This window comes from Falco naumanni, chromosome 1, assembly GCF_017639655.2.
Source record: "Falco naumanni isolate bFalNau1 chromosome 1, bFalNau1.pat, whole genome shotgun sequence".
NCBI lineage: Eukaryota > Metazoa > Chordata > Aves > Falconiformes > Falconidae > Falco > Falco naumanni.
This window is the reverse complement of record NC_054054.1, coordinates 26822117-26835048: the sequence shown is the minus strand read 5'-3', so window position 1 is coordinate 26835048 and position 12932 is coordinate 26822117. Positions and strand designations below refer to the sequence as shown.

Below are 12932 nucleotides of genomic sequence, written 5' to 3'. Positions count from 1 at the left end.
ACATCAGAAAAAGTGTTAATCTGATACTTAAAAGCTTACTGAATTTGGTATTTTAAATTAAGACACTGAAAAATGCTTTGCACCTCTGCTTATTTTGCCAATCTTAACCTTAGGTGCAGCACAGAAAACAGAAAGGATAAGGATGTCAGCACAGAACCAGGAGATGTACCACAGATTCGTAGTATGACCTTAGATAAAATCAAGTGTCCCGTTCCTCCATGTCACTTGAGCATCCTTAGGAGTTAAAACTCTGAAGGACAGCCATACTGCATACCAGTAGGATTTAGTATACCTATTACACACACGCAGTAAGAGATGTAAGAGAAAATACAGAATGATAGATCTTGATGGGTTAACTTCACCACTAAAATATTAACATCAAAACACAAGAGAAGACTGAACCCACACAGCTAATAAACACATCTCTTAGTCTTATCACAATTCCTTTGTTATTGTGTCATTCAAATGGTACTAAGGTTGTTCCTCCATTATTAAGCATGCCCCCGCTTCCAACATGAAAACACTGTCTTTCAGCTTTACATCCTCCCTGAGATTTGGAACCCATTTTTAAACTCAGTAGATCTTATAAATTAACATAAATGTTTGACAGCAACCTTTCCTACAGTATGTTACTTAAAACTCCTCAGTTCCTACAAATGTACGTTCCTTCATGTACATTTCCTTACAGCAAAACCAAAAATCAAGAAAGGAACAGAGAGGAGAAAAAACAAACCCAGAAACAGAATAAAAGAGAACTTTACAGCCACAGCCCATAAAAATCCAAATTCTACCTGCATTGGCCTGGTCCCCTAAAAATATTGTTGAACTCTATTTTGAAGCACTAGCTGAAAGGAATAAACCATTCCTCTATTGCCAGCACAGGCCTGTCTGTTATAGCATCACACATCACCTGTCCTTCCTAGATACCAGAATTAAAGAAAACCAAACAGATTCTTTCAATAAGAAAAGTTTATTCATAAAAAAACAACCAAACCAAAACAAAAAAACAACAAACCAACAAAAAGAGAAGAAAACCCAAAAAACTAGAACTTCAACCACTCAAAAAAACCCCACTACCACACCAAAACCAAAAACCCCACGTTAACACCCTCTCTAGTAGTGGCAGGATAAGGAATAACAGCCTTTATCTGCAGCGTGGGATTCAGATAACTGTTACTGAAGGCTTTAAGAACAGGGTAGAAATGACTAAAAGATCTGTGGATACTACCTAGAGACTGATGGTAAACTGCATCTGTACCATGTAAACTTGCCCCACTAAAGTTCCTTCCAGTCATTTTACCAATTTTATAGATAAACTGTAAGTGACCTTTTGATCTTTCCCATAAGCCCCATCTCCTTTCTCCCTATGCATATCATAAAATTCGTAACCAGAATATACCCTCCTAGATTCAGATCTCTTTTCAGATTCTTATATTCATATGATAAGGTAAGGCAGGATGGTGCTGTGAAAACTCATGCAACTCTCCCATTTGTTAACAAAATGTTAAGATATTATGGGATTAAACTAATGAAATTAGTCTTTAACACCGTCTCGCCTGTTTGAAAACTCACCAGCCTTATGGATTTTCCTACATTGCTCTTGTATTCAGAAAGAACTGCCAGCAAATATCCATAAAACCTCATTCTATTTCCATGCAAAGCACTCCTTGAGATTTCTATTATAAAATAGCATTTGGGCAGTAATTGGGCCATTGGCAAGCTGTAACTGTGATTTAGCGTACTGATCTATGTTTCCTCCATTGTTTCTTTATAGTCCCAGATCTGCTTGTATTTGTGTGCTGTCTTTTGTTATATAATAAAGTCTTTGGTGCATGACGTTTTGTCTACAGCACGCAAAAAATAAACAGAATACTATCTTGGTCTTTATCTAGGATCCCAGATACCAAAGCAATAGAAGTAATATGTGTATGGGGTACACCTATAGTATAACGTAAATAATGAAAGTAATAGATAAACAAACTACACAGAGCTATTCCATGGTTAAAAGCATGACATTAAATTCTTGCTAGTGGCAGGACACACAAGATTTGGGAAAGGGAATTAATAAAGACTTGCATTTAAGTACAAATCCATAAATTTGTTGGGCTGCCATCGTAGTTCAACAAAATAATTCTATACTTTTCTTGAATACATGCAATTAACTATATCTAAAATCCTACAGCCTGGGAGAAGTCTCTATAGCCAAGCAGTTATTGGCACTGATTATTTCCAATAATTATTTCCAAATTCCTGCTGATCTACATATGAGATTAACTGTTAAAATAGAAGAAAGAAAAAATGTCCAAATTTTAAATGCAATATATGTCTGGCTCTTCATACTCACTGGAAAGTCAAGAACTTGCTTAAAATTTCACCAGTTACAGGACTGGTACTCTTGTTCCCAGTACAACTGAAAAATTAGTCATCAAGCAACCATCAGAGAGCAACTTGAGTCTTTAGAAGTACAAGACATTGCAAATTTAATAAAATCACGTATTCGTAATAGAACGGCATATCCTGAAGTACCGCACACTGATCAATAACAGCTCCATGATTTCCTGGGTACTCCTGTTCTTCTCTCCACAGCCATGTGTTGTCTTGTTTCCCCTATGACATGAACTACCTTCCCTTCCCTCCCCCGTGTTTATACTGCATCTCAATGAGGTCTTGGTCTAGGCCTATAGTTCACATATAGGTTCATAACACAAAGAAACAAAATGACGATATACTGCAAGTTATTTTCTGTGTTAAGATCTGACACAGAAGTTAGTTTTTATCACCTGGGATTGGTGTTATTTGGAATACACAGAATCAATAGGAAAATTAACATGTAAAGTTAAGCATATTTAATCCAGTCCTTCTCAGAATCTTTCTTAAATTGTATTGTAGTCATAATTCCTACCCTTTGTAAATTTCCCATAACTCCATTACATTTCCTCTTACAAATTATGAGCTTTTTCAGAGGCATTTCAGGGAGAAAGAAAAAAAAAAAAAGCAGCTGTATGCAAGTTGCATGATACCTAATAAATATTGGTAACATCTTATTTAGAAGTTAAAACATCTTCAGAAGAACTGCTTATAATTGGTTCAGAAAGATTTTCACAGTTAAAATTTTTCGCCATACCACTGCAATACTAGTATTAATTGTGACAGCTAGAAATTATCTATTAAAAGAATCTGCTAATGAAGCTGAAAGCCTGAAATAAACTCTACATATACAAAAAGACTAAAGGTCCAAATTATTTAAGGTTTCAAATTATTTTTAAACCCAAACCGGAAACCATTCATGTAACTAGTGATGTATGTAAATGCAACAGTGAAGGAATACAACAAAGCAAGCAAGCCCCCAAAAATTTGACTGTAGTTAACATTTCATTGAACCTGATGGAAGAAAAAAAAACAAACAAAAACACCCAAACAGAAAACCCACCAATTGTAGAGAGGAGACTGGTATTGCTACTGCCAGACAGATTTTAGTACAATTATTTTTTTCCCAAGAATCTGCATGCTAAGAAAATCTTTTGTTCCACTAAAGCAGATTACATTAACATGTCATCTGATCCATCCTAACTACTATTGCTCTAATTGCAACAAAAACCAAACCCCAAAACAAATAAAACTCCATTCCAATTCCTCTTTGTATTAAGGTTTTCATTTTAGGTCTAAAAGGAGCTTCCATTTCCCAAAGTTTTGATTCAACCATTACATAAGTATTCCTCTAGCAGTTTCAAATTGTTATTTCAGAGTTTGTATTAATTATTATCATGCTAAGCCAGTTTTTATTGCAGGAAGAAGTGATTAAACAGTAACAGGAACTCACTACTTTTTTGAATTGCTGTATGATTTTCTAACTGAAGACTTGCTGTACAAGTCGAAACAACCCTACTTACAGCACCAATATTTATTTATATAAAACCCTACAAACTTACTAACTAACAGAAAATTGTTACTGTCCTTTCTGCAAAAAGCAGGAGACAGAACAGTATTATTTAAACATATTAATGTAACATCATTGTTTTCCAAACAACTAAGCACTCATTTTAAACACTAACTGCTAGCAAATACAGCTATTCACATTTTACATTTCCAATTAAATTCAGTCTGCAGTGCTTTTGATTTATTGCATCCCCATTATGTTATCACATACTGGTACTCTGGTTAGCTTGCAAAAATAAAAACGTGTTAAAATTACTCTTAAAATTTCCATTATTGCCATTTTTACCATAGTACCTTCAAATTCTAATTATCAGACCAAGATTTTCTCTCCCAGGCTCTGCAAACATGCAAGTGAAATGCTCTGTAACACTGGAGGCTATACAGAAATGCAAACACCTTCATTCAAACTAGTGAGAACAGTTAAACTAAAACTGCTAAGTCACTCTTATAGTACATTAAAAACATACTGAAAATTCAAGAATTTAAAGCTTTGGGGGAGGTGTTTACCCGACTGCATAAAAACATGCACTGTGCAAACCAGTCACTCTGGGCTACCCTCTCACCGCCTGGAGAGAAATGCAGGCCACAACTGAATGGAAGCACAGATGTCTATAATGACACCTACAGGCATCAGCTCGGTTTTGCCCTGGAATTCTCTGTGCTGACCACGAAGGCAGCTCTGTGTAACTAGATGCCTGAAACCAGGTGGGTGAGGCTACTCTACCTGCAGCTTCTTCCGAGCACATTAGCCTTTCAACTGCATTGAAATATACACCAGAGGTTGCCAAAGCATTGTTCAGAGTCTGCCCACACCTCATATGCAGTTTACATGCAGCCTGTTTTCAAAGACAGCAAATCAGCATGGTAGCTTGCCCTTACGTGACTCAGCTGCATGTGGCTCTTGTGCAAGACCTACACCTCAGAACAGGAATACTAACTTCTGCTGTTCAGATCCTGGTTTGCGTTTATTGACCACATAAATTTACGTCCATGTTTTGTCAGATCAGGAAACTCAGCTACTGCTGAAACATACTGATGATTCCAGTATTAAAGGGAGGAGATCTATACAGAGACAAAGAGACAGGGTAATTGGTGTAGACAGAGAAAATACTCAAAGCAGCCAGCAGATCTAGGAAAGTCTTGCTGCAGCTGGCAGGACAAACACAAACCTCCAAGCTAGTTACAGCATGGGGAAGGTGGGTGCAGGTTGCATGTTTTACTGCTCTTACAACAGCTTATTCATAGTATTCCAAAGAAGCAACCTTTAACCACCCATGGCATGAAAGAAGACTAGGGAAAGTTTTTAAAAGTATTTAAAAATTCACCTTGCAATCCACAGAAGAAATTTAACAATTGAGAGAATTTGATACCATTTATTGTTATAGGAATAATATTAGAAGTTCACTTCAGTTTTAAGATTAAACACAAAAGATATTTCGAAGTAAAACTTCCCCAAATTGATGTGAGCCCAGCTGAGTCTTAAAGATCTTGGATAGCTCAGTGAGAGATGCCAAGAGACGGCTGAAATCCAAGTACACCCAAATGCTGCAATTTTGTCATCAGAGCACTTTTACACAAACACACACACACACACACACATGGTTTAAGCAGTATCATGGATGACCCTTGCCATTATCTATTAACAATAATTATATTCTTTGACTGAGACCTAATTGTAAAACATAGCAAAATGTGTATTTGGAAAAAAATACTTCTACATGGTGCAAATTTAGGATGAAAAGTCTTTCTTCCTTAGATATAGTCCTACCTATCAGCTGGAACCACCAAACAAACATGGAAAAATGGATATTACTGTGTGGATAGAAATAAAACAAAAAGATCTCAAAATACTCAAATCAGAAGGACCAGATGATTGTTATTTCAGAATCTTTAAATACCTGACAAATGAAATCACAAACTTAGCAATGCAAGCTTTGTTTGCTTTTCTTTAAAACAAAACAAAAACCCCACAAACCAACAACCAAAAAAACCTCCACACTAACACTTATTAAACAAGGAGGATACCAACTGACTAAAAATTAGCAGATGTTAACCTAACCAAGAAAGAAGATCCTGCCAACACATCCAACAAGCTAGTATCAACAGAATTTTATAATACAAACCTAATTTGAAAAGGCTAAATAAACACAGAAGTCAAGAAAAACAGCTAACACATAAGAAGGGAATTACTTTGCCGACATGATAAACTTCCTTTGATAAGATAATCAACACTCTAGACAAGAAAGAACATGACAGGCAATTTGTCTGAGTGTCAAGAACAGCATCACACTGAGCCACATGGAAACTGAGGATGTTGGAAGAAATGAAACTTAGCCCAACAGTGTAGCCCCTTCCTAAAGTGTTCAACTGAAAAGGAGCTTTTGGACCTGAATGAATTTATTGGTGGAGAAGGATGTTATAGTTGACCCTATTTTCTATTTCCATAAACAACAGTGATAAAGAAGTAGGAATGGCACGTAATGACCAACAGTTAGGGACTGGCAGTAGAGGACAGGGTATTATATGAGAAGAACAGAAATACCAAAAATCAATCATGGTAAAATGGTTGTATGCTTAGTGCTTAAAACCAAGAACTTATGCTATTAAGAGCTTATCAGCTGGAAACAACAGGAGAGGAGAAAAGATGGACATTTATTAAGCAACTGTAAAAAGATTATGAGCCAACAGGCTATGAGCATGAAAACAATGGAAATGCAATTGCAGGATATGACAGTAGTATTTCCAGTCAAGGAAAGGAAAAAACAGCAATACAACTCATGAAACACTAAAAATACTAAATGCTGATTTGAAACACATCACTTATATATGATTACCCTCACTGATTAAAAATAATGAATTCAAAATGGGAAAGGTACAGAAGGGCGCTACCAAAGGAGTCGCAAAAGCCTTCTCTTGTAAGGAAATGTTTGCAAGACTGGTTTGCTTAATCTACCGAAATAACAGCCAAATAAAATAACTCTTAACATGCCTTAAATACAGGAGTGTCTGTCATGTATGCATTGAAAAAAGACTTCAGGTAGAAGCGCATAGAAATGGGCCAGCAGCATCTCCAACCTGAGAACTGGGGCTGCTTTCTGACCGTGGAATCCTACACTCTGGAACACTATCCTCTCACGGAGTTTTGCTTTGTGGCCATCCCCTTTTTACGGCCCACATTTATCAGCCTTTCCAAGAAAGAAGTAGATGTACAAATGAGGAAAGGGCCATATTTGGGTTAGGAAAGCTAAAGACCTCGTTGAATTAAATCTGTCCAGGTACATCAAGGGTAACAAGAAAAGCTTCCACAGGTACATCGGTGATAAAAAGAAGACTGGGAAAAATGTAAGCCCTCTCCAGTGGAAAAAGGGTGACATGGTTACCTCGGATGTGGAAAAGGATGAGGTACTCACGACTTTTTTTGCTTCAGTCTTCACCAGGGAGTGCTCCAACCACACCACCCAAGCCACAGAAGGCAAAGGCAGGGACTGGGAGAATGAAGAACTGCCCGCTGTAGGAGAAGATCAGGTTTGAGACCATCTAAGGAACTTTAAGGTGTACAATTCCATGGGACCTGATGAGATGCATCTGTGGGTCCTGAGGGAACTGGTGGATGAAGTGGCTAAGCCACTTTTCATCATATTTGAGAAGTTGTGGCCATCTGGTAAAGTTCCCATGGACTGCAAAAGGGAAACATCACCTCCATTTTTAAAAAGGGGGAAAAGGAAGACGCAGGGAACTATAGGCCAGTCCGTCTCACTTTGGTGTCTGACAAGATCATGGAACAGATCCTTCTGGAATCTATACTAAGGCACATGGAAAACAAGGAGGTGATTGGTGAACAGCCAACACTGCTTCACTGAGAGCAAACTGCCTGACAAATTTGGTGGCCTTCTACAACGGAGTTACAGCATTGGTGGATAAGGGAAGAGCAACTGATGTCATCTACCTGGATTGTGCAAAGCATGTGACACTTCTCACACTCTCCCACATGACACCCTTGTCTCTAAATTGGAGACACATGGATTTGACAGATGGATGACTCAGTGAATAAGGAACTGGCTGGATGGTCACACTCAAAGAGGTGCAGATAACGGTTCAACATCCAAGTGAAGACAGATGATGAGTGGCGCTCCTCAGGGATCAGCATTGGGACTGGTGCTGTTTAACATATCTGTTGGTGACATAGTGGGATCGAGTACACCCTCAGCAAGTCCACCAACACCACCAAGCTGTGTGGTGTGGTTGATACTCTAGAGGGAAGTGCTAACAGCCAGAGGGACCTTGACAGGCGGGCCTGAGCAAACCTCACAAGGCCAAGCGCAAGGTCTTGCACATGGGTCAGGGCAATCCCAAGCACAAACACAGGCTGGGTGGAGACTGGATTAGGAGCAGCCTTGAAGGACTTGGAGGCGCTGGTTGGTAAGAAGCTCAGCACAGCCTGGCAATGCGCACTTGCAACCCAGAAAGCCAACAGTATCGTGGGCTGCACCAAAAGAAGCCTGACCAGCAGGTTGAAGGAGGTGATTTTCTTCTTCCACTCTGCTCTTGTGAGATCTCACCTGGAGTATGGCATCCCGCTGTGGGGGCCCCCAACTTAAGAAAGACATGGACCTGTTGGAACGAGTCCAGAGGAGGGCCACAAAGGCGATCAGAGGGCTGGAGCACCTCTCCTATGAAGACAGGCTGAGAGAGTTGGGGTTGTTCAGCCTGGAGAAGGGAAGGCCTTGGAGAGACCTTATTGTGGCCTTTCAGTGCTTAAAGGGGACTTGTAAGAAAGATGGGGACAGACTTTTTTTAGCGGGGCCTGTAGCGATAAGGCAAGGGGTAATAGCTTTTAAACAAAAGAAGGTATATTTGATTAGGTATTAGGAAGAAATACTTTATTGTGAGGATGGTAAGACACTGGAACAAGTTGCCCAGAGAAGTTGTAGATGCCCCATCCCTGGAAGTGTTCAAGGCTAGGTCAGATGGGTCTTTGAGCATCGTGGTCTAGTGGAAGGTGCTGGAACTTAGGTGATCTTTAAGATCCCTTCCAACCCAAACCATTCCATGATATGTGAATCACAGAAAAAAAAAAAATGAACTGGAAAGGAGCTGATGCATTTTTGTGAAGTTTTGCTGTTGTCATTAGTAAAACAAAAAGTAGCACTCCATTCCTGGCGCTGTTAGTAACCCCTGAAAGATAAATTTTATTGTCCAATTTCTACTACAAATTCTATCTAATCTATACTCTCTGATGAGAGAGTTAACTGGCTCTGAAAAAAAAAAAAAAAGTTGAACAAAAGATTATACAAAACATATTGTATGCTCTTCAGGGCAAAGACTATTTGCTTCCTTCTTTATACCCTGCTCACCAAGCGAAGCCAATGACCAGCATTTCTAGATGTGACTCAGCTGTATCACAAGAGATGTAAAGCTTATGCAGGAACAGCAATGGTAACCTGTACAGTAATTCCCCTCTGACTAGGCAAACTGTTTAACTGGCTGTTCTTCTCCTGGGGACTTACCTACACTGGGCTTTTCTTTGGAGATTCAGTCAACTGCCAGTCACAGACTTGTAATTTACCACTATCTTCACACTGGTAAAACGGCATGTTCTGTATTACTTTACTTGCATTGAGCAACTCTGAGACTATCTTCCAGATGTTAAATTAATCTGACATATGAAAAAGGAGAAAGACTGACTACTACTTGTAATAAAAACAGTATACTGAGCAGTTCACGAATTATTTGAAGTAAGTTCCTTGATACACGCATTTTAAAGTAACCCCATAATGAACATAACTACACCACACATACAGCATCATAATCAAATTGGACAAGTATTGTTACCAATTTGGGAGACAGGTTGTACAATTACCCACATGTTGTATCTCTGTAATTAACACACAGCAGAATTCCAATTCTGCTGTAAATCTAGAAGATTCCTCAAATAACATAAATGCAACAGACAGGGTCAAAAAGGCTATAAAATGAGAAAAATAAGATGCATTAATCCAAGACGTCTTTTATAGCACAAATTAGAACATGCTATTTAAACAGTGGCATAATACTTTGCCCCACAAAATCGGTCATGTAACATTGACATTTTGATTACAGCAACTTGTATGGACTGCTGCAAGGAAAGGCTGCAAAAAAAGTATACTTCCTAAGATTACAACAGCACAAAAGGAAGTAAAACTGTGTCCTTCCTGCCCAGCAAAAGACAATCCTAATGCTGTTATCCCTGCATGTGATAAATCTTGTACTCTTTGGTCATGAACAAGCCCATAGGAATAATCAGATTTGTGATGTGCAAACCCCTCCCCCCCCCCGAAAACCTACATGCCCTTCCTTATCAGTACAGCTTTGACAAAATATAACCTCTTGTTCAGAATTGAGTATTTTAGACAGTATCATTGACTTAAAGTTTTTGTCGTAGGAAGATCAGGAAGATTCAAAACCATTTTTATACAACCTCAGTTTCTTCACTGCTATATGTAATAATATGAAGGTGCTGCTTCCTGCAAGCCAAATGATATTTCAAAGCCAAGTCTATTTTGTCTTTAAGCAGGTACCACCATGCTTCATGTAAGAATATCTTGTAAGTTCATTCATATCTGCTGTTGTAACAATGTAAGATTTTTTCATCTCTCCTCTCTTTGGAAACAGTCGCTATTTTAAGCTATTAAAATAAAATAAAAGAACCCAACTCACTCCACCAAAACAGGCTGTGTTTTTGGTTTTTTCTGAAGATGTTAAAATTTGTAACTAAGGAGAAAGTAGATTATCGGCTTTAATGGCCTGGAATTTAACAGAACTTCCCTTAAAACCAGCTGGCTGCAGTACTATCTTTCTTGCAGTTCTGTACACACTGACAGGATAAAAAACACTCAAGGAGGAGGAAGCACAGACAGAAATTCAGACTTATTTGCCAACCAGGAGTCACAGTATCATACAGTTCAAAACCTCTCCCAGTACCTATGATTTTGGTTCCACATGACATGGAGATCCAGTTTAACTACCTACCTGCTGCCACCACCTCCTTATCCCTTTCCCATTACTCACCCTGTCATGCATCTAGCCATGCAGTGCCACTGCCTACTTTACGCTGGCCTCAACACTTGTTGAGTAACTCCATGGGTCATTAACTTACTAACCTGACTGAAAACCACCTCAGAAAACTGTCCAGGACTTATTCTGACAGGCATAGTTAGATCACAGATGACATGAAAACTTCCAGAGTCAGTAGAATGGAAGGTAGATAGAATTCAATGGCCAAGACCAGGGAAGAAAGAATTTAGCCTTCCAGTACCTGAACTCTTAAAAACCAAACTGATAGTAACACAATTTCTTAACCTTAATAGTGGCAAGCATATGAAACCTGACATGGGCAGCTAAATTCAAACCCTACTGGTCCCCCCCAGAAAATTTATGTTTACCTCTATTCATTAGAAACTGGCCTAAGATATGACCGCTGATCATTTCAAATTCAAGATCTCAGAAACATGCTGTTACAGTAATTTCCCGAACTTGTACGCAATGATATCAATTGATTTATTCGTTTTAATTTAATGATGTATTTCCTGGTTTTGTATCATGACTGAGACAGCAGGGGTTCCCCACTTGCCTTCCTAAGCCAGCACTTTTACTTTGCATTCCAGGTTCTTACTGTTCTCATCACATCCTCATCTCATACCTTTGGAGGCAAAGGTTCACTGGAACTGCAACACTGCACAGAGCACATTCACACAGTATTCAAACAAGCACACATGCCTAATTTATACAACCAATGCATAACATCCATAGTGTTTACGATTGGGCTTTTTACCCAGCATTAAGTTCTGTTAGATTTTTGAACAGAAGCTGTTTAGTGAAACATTTCACTGACCGCCTAGACTGATGCACCGATCTTCCCTGACTTAGTCCTTTACAACTTCCTAAAGTCGGCAAGTAGGGTTTTTTTCTCTCACTATATTCCTCACCTTGATTTTACTGACAGTAAGTCTACAGCCTTCCACTGGATTCACGCCCCTCACTTACATTATTTGACTAAATAGGAATTCTGTGAAGTCTTCCTTGGTTGTGATCAACCAAACCAACTCACCTAACCCTGTTTTCTGTTTCCCAAACAGCTAAAAAGTTTTCAAGAGTGCAGAGTACTATCTAACCTTAGGTCACTGTATGGCTCATCATTACTGAAATTATTTTTTAATCTACTTTTTGTTTACAGTCAGCTTTTGATGCATGACAACACTTGACTTCTGAAGCCAAGACCTTTTAAAACTGCTTTAAAGAAACATTAAGAAATATTGTTAGTTTGGCCTTACCATATGGAAATCTTTTTTTTTTTGTTATCCTAGTTTTAAACTATTTCACACAATTTTTCTATGACACGAGCTATAATACTGTGAATCAAACCACACATTTTAACAATGTGCATATATTTCTTCTCAGATAACGAGAAGAGACAGTATACATTTATCAGCACGTTATCTCTTTGTACTCATGCTAGTCACCATCTCTTACACACCCATGATTTGAGTCTGCTGCCACAGCACTAGTTTTAATTTTATTATTTTAAAGAAATTCAGTCTTCGGCAGTATCTAGTCTTTATTATTGGAAAGATCTGTAACAATATTCTTTCCAATTTTCCTGCCAAAATCTAACAATTGTTTAAGTACTCTAAGGAAGGCTCATAAATTGAAACACTGAAAGTCGTCTAAGTTCTCATAAACTTTGCTTCCACATACATAGATACATAACAAAAGAGTATTTGCAGAGGGACTAAAAAGAGCTTATTCTTTAAACATTCTAATGATAATTCAAGACATCATCAGCTAGAAGCATTTCATAAAATAGCCCTTTTCCCCTAGGTATACTAGCAAGTGTTATATATGGCTGGGGCAAAACCAAAAAATTCTTAAAAGCATATTCCCCACGGTGAAGGAGTTTCTGTTTCCATATGAAGTTTCCCAAATACTTTGATAATCGCCTCCAGATGTGAGAGAGAGGA

At 38.4% G+C, this 12932-nt stretch overlaps 1 protein-coding gene across 3 annotated transcripts in view; it reads right to left on the bottom strand.

Moving 5' to 3' along the window:
* PDS5A (PDS5 cohesin associated factor A) overlaps window positions 1–12932 on the bottom strand; it is an 85353-nt gene that overhangs the window by 51051 nt on the left and 21370 nt on the right. The gene's annotated exons all lie outside the window — the stretch shown is intronic.